We start from the raw sequence: 8,798 nt of genomic DNA, 5'->3' as shown, positions 1-8,798 counted from the left end.
CTGGCAGCTGCCAGCATCAAGGCACAGCGGATGTTTCTAATACAGGGTAAGGATAACAATATCACATTCTGTTCTCTCCAGCTTCTTTTCCCTGCAGTCATATTTTGCTGCTTATGATTTTTTTAGTCTCTGTATCTTCTTGGACAGCACCGAGCCCGACGACGAGGATATGAGAGTCTTTCCCTGTCGGACGGAGAGAACCAGGAAAACAGTTAAAATAAGAACAGGGCAGTTTGAAATTCATACTTGCAACGAGAAGCAGCGCCTAACAAACAGAACAAAAGTAAACAAAGCATGGTACCTCCCTGGGGACAGAAGACTTATAAACTCTCCAGAATTTACAATTCTAGTGACCATCCCCTTCAGGACAGCAGCCAAGTGTCCCATGGGGTGGTGCTGCACCAAAGAACCATCTGAGAGGTTCCAAAGAGTGAAATGCACAATATTTTGCAAAGACAAAAAATCTTGAAAAAAACAAAAATACAATAGATGTAAACTACAGGGTAAGAGTACAAGTGTTCACTTTAAGAGCTGGAACCATCCAGGTGAGCACCTGATAAATGGATCCTCACAGGAGTTTGAACCCTTCAGGACACAGAAGGGTTTTCCCCAGAAACTTCACAGACTGAGTTTTGATAGAAGTACACTTGCCAGACCCTCAGAAACGTCACCCATTCTCCAGGTGTCTGGAGAGAACTGCAAATGGCTCTCACGTAGTTTGAGCTAGTTGTGTAAGGTCTCAGGGTGAATTTCACCAGATGCAACCAAACTGGGCAACTCCCAGTGGGACAGAAGGAACACAAAGCTTGGGTAAGCAGAGCTGCAGCAAATACTGAGGAAACAAACATAACAGCGTAAAAAATAATAAACCATCCTTTTTTTTCCCTCTTGCTTTTGTTTTTTTCTTATTCAGATCAGCACAGCAATTAAAGAGAACGTGAAAAACTCACCATTACTGAACATTTCATCATCTGTAAGCTGAGCATCCTTAGCATAGAGGACTCCAAAGTTAAAATTCACCGATCCCTGGGAAATAAAACCAAATATCGTATGGTAAACAATCAAACAGCAGTCATAAAAATTTGTTTCCTCTAAGGACTATCTGGTATGTATGTATCTTTGCATTACACATTAGAACATACACTTTATACCATCTCCTAATAGGTAATAATTTACCTTTGAACTTTGTTAGTATAGCATGAATTTTTAACTTAAACTGGTGATCTATTATTATTAAGTTGGTGCTTAAAGTTATTTCTGCTGTCACGTTCAAAAAAACATGAATTTTTTTTACTGGAATGAGCAATTGATTTCAAAGTCATCAAAAGCCCACCAAAACACAAAGCTGGGTTCACTGGACGGGTCTGTGAGCTAGAAGTAGTTAGGCTTGTACTTCCCTCTTGCTCTTCCAGAACCAATAAATCCTGTCAACAAAACCAGGATCTTTAGCCCGCTGCTGTGAAAGATTCTACAAGGATGATGGTTTGATTTGTGTTTAGAAGTTTTGATTTGAAATGGCCAGTCCAATGGATAAAGACAGTTTAGGTAGTATTACATTGCTATTATTATTATTTCTATTATTATTTTTACTATTACTACTGCTATTGTTATCATCTGCTACTGGAAGAAACAAACCAGTAGTACCTATACTTAATTACTTTTATTTCCAGGAAATAATAAAGAAAAAGAACCAAACCAAAAAAAGTCACTTCCTACCTTTTATATCAAGGGATGAAAAATTTCTCTTGGGCTCTTCTCCAATTTATCAAGACTCATAGCAATGAAAGGCAAACAAAACAGCGCTTTATAGAAGGCCAAGTGCACGTTTCAAGGCTGAACCACCAACTGATTGCAGTGACAGCAGTTACAACATGAATCCTTCCTAGAGCCTCTGTGAAATGGAATGTTCTGTGGAACTGCCGTTTCTTTCCCAAAATACTAACTTCCAACACTTCCTAAACGTATTTTGTATTTTAAAACCACAGAAGTTAGTGAGACTCTGTGCGGAGATCAGGTTTAAATTTATTTCCTTCCAAAGCACAGAGCTCTGTTCCATCACCCTTCCCTTTGGCTCTACACTGAATTATGGTGAGCATTTGAGGACTGCTCAATAATCGATTCTATTTCTCTCTTTTTCTAGTTCTCTCTATTCCTAAATCATTCAAGACAAGTCAAATGAAAAATGACAAGTTCAGCATCAGAGTCACACTTTTTCCCTTTGTCTGCTCAAGAACAGGCTCTAAATCCACTTATTGCTGCCTTCAACGATTCAGACTTGCAAAACCATTCTTACATGTTTTACAGCTTTATCATACAACCCACAGAACGCAAGCTCTGAATTACAGGAAAAGGTACACAGGCAAATATCTAAAGGGATCACTTATTTGTAAATACATACCTTGATAGAGAGCGCACTGAGAACCTTTCTGTGGGACTCTAAGGGACGCATGCTTTCTGAGCACCCTGTAAACAAGAAAAGCTATGATATATTACAGGACATCCCCACTTTTTCTACATATTCAAATAGAATTTTTAATAAAAACAGTTCAGTTACAAAAGAAGGAAGAAAACCAAGCTAATTTTACTCAGCTGTATTTACTGCCGATTTAGAGAAAAATGCCGGGCCGCGTCGGCCGTTGCGTCACACGCCGCGCCGGCAGCAGGGCCTGCCGGGAGTTGGAGTCTCGGGCTGGCAGCCACTCACGTGCCGCGTCAGCCGCTGCGTCACACGCCGCGCCGGCAACAGGGCCTGCCGGGAGTTGTAGTCTCGGGCTGACAGCCACGGCTCCGTCCCCCGCCACCGGGAGCTGCAGTCCCTCCTGGGCATCAAACGGGTCCTTCGCCCCAGGGCGGGGAAGGACCTGAGGCAGCACCGCTCCTCCCGGATGCCCTCTCTTTTTTCCTCCAACTCTTTTTACTTTTTTCACTCTGTTTTTTTTTTCACCACTTCCCTTCCCCCTTGCTCTCCTGCTTCCTTTCATTTCCTTTCCTTTCCTTCCCTTCCCTTTGCCTTTCTTCTATTTCTGATCTTGGTTTACCTTTCCACCTTCAGAATAAAAAAGCAGCAGTAGAAACTTTCAGGCTACCCGGGAGTAAAAATAAAACTCCAAAACGAAAATGCTTTAAAGAAAACGATTTATTCCCTGGGAGCCTGAAATTTTCTACTGCTGCATGTGACACAGAGCTTTTATTCCTTCTTATAGATAGTTGATATTTTATATATATTTATAGTTTATGTTGATGCATTATATTAATAACTACAAAGAATAGGCACCTTATTCAAAAAATATACGGGAATTATTTTTTAAATTATTTACCATATCTACTGCTACAACTTATTTTTCCTTATATTTCTAATTTTTATATAAATCTTTAATGTGTTTATGATATATTTCTATACTTATATTTCTACCTTTATATTATTTGTATTTGTAATTTTTACACTAAAACCCCTGCTTTGGCAAAGAAAAAACAAAACCATCCATTATTTTAAACTACCTAAATTTTTTTTATATTTATATTTATCATAATATACAACAAATGATAGATATAAGTAGATAGATATATCACACCCGCATTTATATCTATTTTATATCCATTTCCTATAATATTTTTCATAAAATATATGCAGTATTACGTGTATTATATATTGTATCAATTTATGTTATTTTACATTTACAATTTATTAATAAGTTTTTATAGATCTGCATATAGTTGCAATACATTTATATATTTGTATTTTTGCTTGGCTTGTATTTACATTTATATTCTCTATTCATATATCTAAAAACATACACAATACTCTATTAAAATTAGAGTAACTTATTGTAACATATAATGACTTATGTTACATGTTAAATTTTAAAAATTGACCGAATATATAAAAATAAAATTTGCTCATTCCCATTGCTACACATCTATTTCTTTTGTTTCACTATAGTTAGAGTCATAATTGCATATTTAAAATCCAATTCCTAAATGAAATGACAAAACAAACAGCATCAAATTCTCACCAATATCTTCCAAAAACATCAAGATACCTCCAACAGCCAAACAAGTGTCAGCGAAAAAACCAAGAACACTCTTTTCAATAACAATTCTCATCACGACAGAAAAATGGAACCAAAATAAAAGAAAATCCTATAGAAACACACACAGCAAATTACAAAAAGTACTAAAAAAAAGTCAAACCAATCTACTCAACTCAAGCCAGTGCCGCTCACCCTGAACGACATTACTAAAAAAGAAAAAACCAACAAAATTCTACCTCTACGCTAACTTAACGAATAAACAATCCTCTGTAAAAGTAACTTTAAAACCTGAACTAATTAACAAAATGGAAAAACATCTTAACCACTAAAAACTAAGAAATTAACTACCCAAATAAATAAATAGTTTTAAAAACCACCATATAAATACCCATGTTCCCAAAATAAACCCTGATAAACAATACTCAAAAAAATTAAAAGACAACAACAACAACAACAAAAAAAAAGAAAATAAAGAAACCAACAAGAATAATACCAAAAACCAGATAAACTTAAAACTGCAACAAAAAAATTATTCCCAACTGAATAAACCCATAGTGCCTCAAGCTATCAAAATAAAAATACCACCTAGAAACAAACACAAAGACTAAAGACAAACGTAACCATAAACAATGTCCCCCAAATTACCCGTAACCATAAAACATACACTACAATCAAATAAACCAACCAAATAAAAGCCCTGGAAGACGATAAACACACATGCAATTATAAAGATTAAAAACCCGCTGCTATGAACGACACGACGCTACCTCAAGCCCTCCAAAACAAACACTACAGACTCACGCTAATAAAAGCCACCGCAACAGAATTAAAATCCGAACCGCTGCTTCACGCTATGACCCGTAAAAATCATTGCACGCCCTTCTAAACATAATACCCCGGGAAAAAAAAAAAAACTCCGACTACAAAACTCAATCCAAAACAAACCTTTATCATCCCTACCGGCACCGAGAACCGTACCACTCAGGAAGAACACCGTATCCCTTAGCGTACACCCGCTGCAAACCGAACACAGCGATGCAATCAACGCCTCCAAAGCGCCTCCGAGCCACGGCACCGCCGAACGTGGAGCGGCCGAACCCCGCGCTCGCTGCCGGCCCCGGACGGAGCGCGGCTCCCGGCAGGAAAGCGGCTCCTGCGGCGGCCGCTCCGGCACGCGGGGCCGGCGCCGTCCCGGGGAGCCCCGCCCGCTGCCCCTGCCCGGCGGGGCCGGTACCGGGCCCGGGGCTACCGGCGGCGCCCGAGCCCCGCGCCTGGAGCGGACGGAGCGGCCAGCACCGCCCGGGCCGGTGCAGCAGCGCCCGCGCCGCCTCTGCCGCCCTTGGCCGGCCCGGCCTGGCTCCGCTCAGCTCCGCATGGCTCGCACCGGCGCGGCTCCGCCACTGCCGCCCTGGCCACGCCAAAACCCCGTGCGCCCCGGCAGCTGCCCGGGCCGTGCCAGCAGCACTCCCGAGCGGGAACGTTCCGGGCCGGGAACGTTCCGGGCCGGGAACGTTCCGGGCCGGGCCGCGGGCACGAGGAGCGCCCTCCAATGCAGCGGCACAGCCCCATTGCAGCCCTGCAAACGCTGCCGGAGCTGCGGCTTCCCGCAAGCCAACCCCGAAACCTGCGCCGCAGGCGGGGCTCACCTCACTTCAACAAGGGCAAAGAAATGTGTTCTCCCCTCCAATTTCACCCCCTAGGAGAGCAGAAAAGAAGGGGTGCTCCTCAAATGAAAGCCTTCGACTGATGGGAAAGGGCGATTTCAAACCCTTGAAAAGGAGGGACACCAGGGCTGCCCCCTCCATTTAAACCCTAGGGTGATGAAAATGGGGTGGGCTGCCTTCAAATCAAACCCATAATACCACAAGAATACTTTTCCCATTCCCCTTAAAATAGAACGCAGGGATTCCCTGTCACCCCCGGGATACCCCTAACAGCCTGGAAAAGGCAGCTTTTCCTGCAATCAACACCCTTAAAACCACAAGTGAAGAGGGATCCCCTCAGTTCAAACACAGACAATAAGAGAAGAGGAGCTGCTTCCTTCTCCTTAATTCCTTTTGTCTTCATAAGCTCCACTTTTGTTCCTGGGGAACCGGGGAGGGACTGGCAAGATGAAATTGCAAAGGGGAAGGAGAAAAGTCCCCGCTCCAAACCCACACGGGCTCACCTGTTCGGCTGCTGCTCCCCGCCACAAAGATTCATCCCTCGGCACCTCCTTTAAGCGATGCTCCACGTACCCAAGCGCGGATCCAGGCGTTTCCCCGACCCTGTAGGAAGCTCCCGCAGTCCTTCCATGAGACAGCGCCGGGAGCGCCCCATAAACCCCTTCACTCAGCAGCTCCATGCAAAAGGGAGCTGAGGCAAAGCCTCGCCCCGGCAGGAGCCGGCCCCTCATCATCCTCACACTCACACCTGGGCTGCTCTGAGCCCCCATCATCCTCACACTCGCACCTGGGTTGCTCCGAGCCCCCCATAATATATTTTTCATATTTATATTTGCATGTATATTTAGAATTTATATTACTGTATAATAAAAATTATATTATATATTGCATCTCTTTATGTTACTTACATAGATTTCTATTTCTATTTCTATTCATAGTTTGGTATTATATCTTTATATCTCTATATATTTATTATATATTTCTGTATGTCGGTTTACATTTCTATAGTACTTACATTATTTAAAATAAAACCTCTGCCTCTAATGAAATAAAAAGCAAAGACACCCCTTTCTTTAAAACACATTTAAAATTTTAAAAATAATTTTGTTTGTCATAATTCTATTCACATCTATATTTGTAATTTCCATTTGTTATATTTATAGATATTATATATATTGGAGAGAATACCTTTTTATATAATAATGGATATATTCTTTTGACACAATAGATTTCTTTTACTTATATCTATATATATTAAATATTTATTGATATTGACATATATATGATATATGTGGATTTCTAGTTTTATATTTTTTATGAAATCTCCAGCCTATACCCCAATAAAAGCCAAACAATCCCCAATTTATTTAAACTATATTTAAACATAAATCCTGTCACAGCTGCATTGCACAGCAGTGCCCCAAGCTAATCTGACACTTGTTCATCTCCTGGACCTGAATCTGAACCCGCTCACCTTGATCGCACCTGGCAGAACCATTTTCGTACCTTTTCTGGCATATCTTGTTTTTGGTTTTTTTTGTCTTGAGTTTTTGTGGCCTTTATTGCCACTCTTTCTTGCCTTGTTTCTTGGGGCTTTTACTCCCTTTTTCCTTGATTTTTTTCTGGCATTTCTTGGAGTTTTTTCTTTGTTTCTTCTTGCCCATTTTGGTGTTTTTTCTGGTTTTTCCTTGCCCCTTGGGATTTTTTTTTTCTGTTTATTTTTTTTTCTGGGTTTTTCTTTGCCATTTTGGTTTTTTTTTTTTTTTCCTGGATTTTTCTTCCCCATCTTAGTATTTTGTTCTGATTTTATTTCTTGCCCATCTTGGGGTTTTTCCCTGGTCAGTTTCAGGGGATTTTTCTTGCCCATCTTGGGTTCTTTTCTGGTTTTTTTTTCTGGGTTTTTCTTAGGGTTTTTGTCCGTATTTTTTTTTTTCTGGGATTTTTCTCGCCCATCTCGGGGTTCTATTGTGGGCTTTTCCTTGCCCATCTTGGGGTTTTCTTCTGCTTTGTTTTCTTACCCATTTTGTTGTTGTTGTTGTTTGGGATTTTTGGTTGTTTGGTTTTGGGGTTATTTTTCCTGTTTTTTTTTTTTTTTTCCTGAGGTATTTCTGGGATTTTTCTTACCCATCTTGGGGTTTTTTTCGGGGGGGGGGCGGTTTTCTCGCCCATCTCGAAGTTTTTTCTGTGGGTTTGTTTTTTGTTGCAATTTTTTTCTTTTCTTTTTCTTTTTTTACCCCCTAGGTTACTCCGTGCCCTCCTGGTTTTTTCTTTACGGCCGTATTTACGACAGTCGCGCTTTACGGCACCTTTTACGACAGTCGCGCTTTACGGCCGTATTTACGACAGTCGCGCTTTACGGCCGTATTTACGACAGTCGCGCTTTACGGCACCTTTTACGACAGTCGCGCTTTACGGCACCTTTTACGACAGTCGCGCTTTACGGCCGTATTTACGACAGTCGCGCTTTACGGCCGTATTTACGACAGTCGCGCTTTACGGCCGTATTTACGGCAGTCGCGCTTTACGGCCGTATTTACGACAGTCGCGCTTTACGGCCGTATTTACGACAGTCGCGATTTACGGCCGTATTTACGACAGTCGCGCTTTAGGGCCGTATTTACGACAGTCGCGATTTACGGCCGTATTTACGACAGTCGCGATTTACGGCACCTTTTACGACAGTCGCGCTTTACGGCCGTATTTACGACAGTCGCGCTTTACGGCCGTATTTACGACAGTCGCGCTTTACGGCCGTATTTACGGCAGTCGCGCTTTACGGCCGTATTTACGGCAGTCGCGCTTTACGGCCGTATTTACGGCAGTCGCGCTTTACGGCCGTATTTACGACAGTCGCGCTTTACGGCACCTTTTAAGACAGTCGCGATTTACGGCCGTATTTACGACAGTCGCGCTTTACGGCCGTATTTACGACAGTCGCGATTTACGGCCGTATTTACGACAGTCGCGCTTTACGGCACCTTTTACGACAGTCGCGATTTACGGCCGTATTTACGACAGTCGCGCTTTACGGCACCTTTTACGACAGTCGCGCTTTACGGCCGTATTTACGGCAGTCGCGCTTTACGGCCGTATTTACGACAGT

At 42.1% G+C, this 8,798-nt stretch overlaps 1 long non-coding RNA gene across 1 annotated transcript; it reads right to left on the bottom strand.

The window, feature by feature from the left end:
* Positions 1–507: 507 nt before the first annotated feature.
* LOC134433306 (uncharacterized) lies at positions 508–2,463 on the bottom strand. The gene is made up of 3 exons (XR_010031544.1): positions 2,399–2,463; positions 1,717–1,891; positions 508–1,026 (listed from the first exon to the last, which is right to left on the bottom strand). It is a non-coding gene; the product is annotated as an uncharacterized LOC134433306 (long non-coding RNA).
* Between the last annotated feature and the right edge of the window lie 6,335 nt (positions 2,464–8,798).

Source organism: Melospiza melodia, unplaced genomic scaffold (genome assembly GCF_035770615.1).
Source record: "Melospiza melodia melodia isolate bMelMel2 unplaced genomic scaffold, bMelMel2.pri scaffold_179, whole genome shotgun sequence".
Classification (NCBI taxonomy): Eukaryota; Metazoa; Chordata; class Aves; order Passeriformes; family Passerellidae; genus Melospiza; species Melospiza melodia.
Note: the sequence above shows the minus strand (reverse complement) of the source record. Positions and strands in the feature narration are given on the sequence as shown.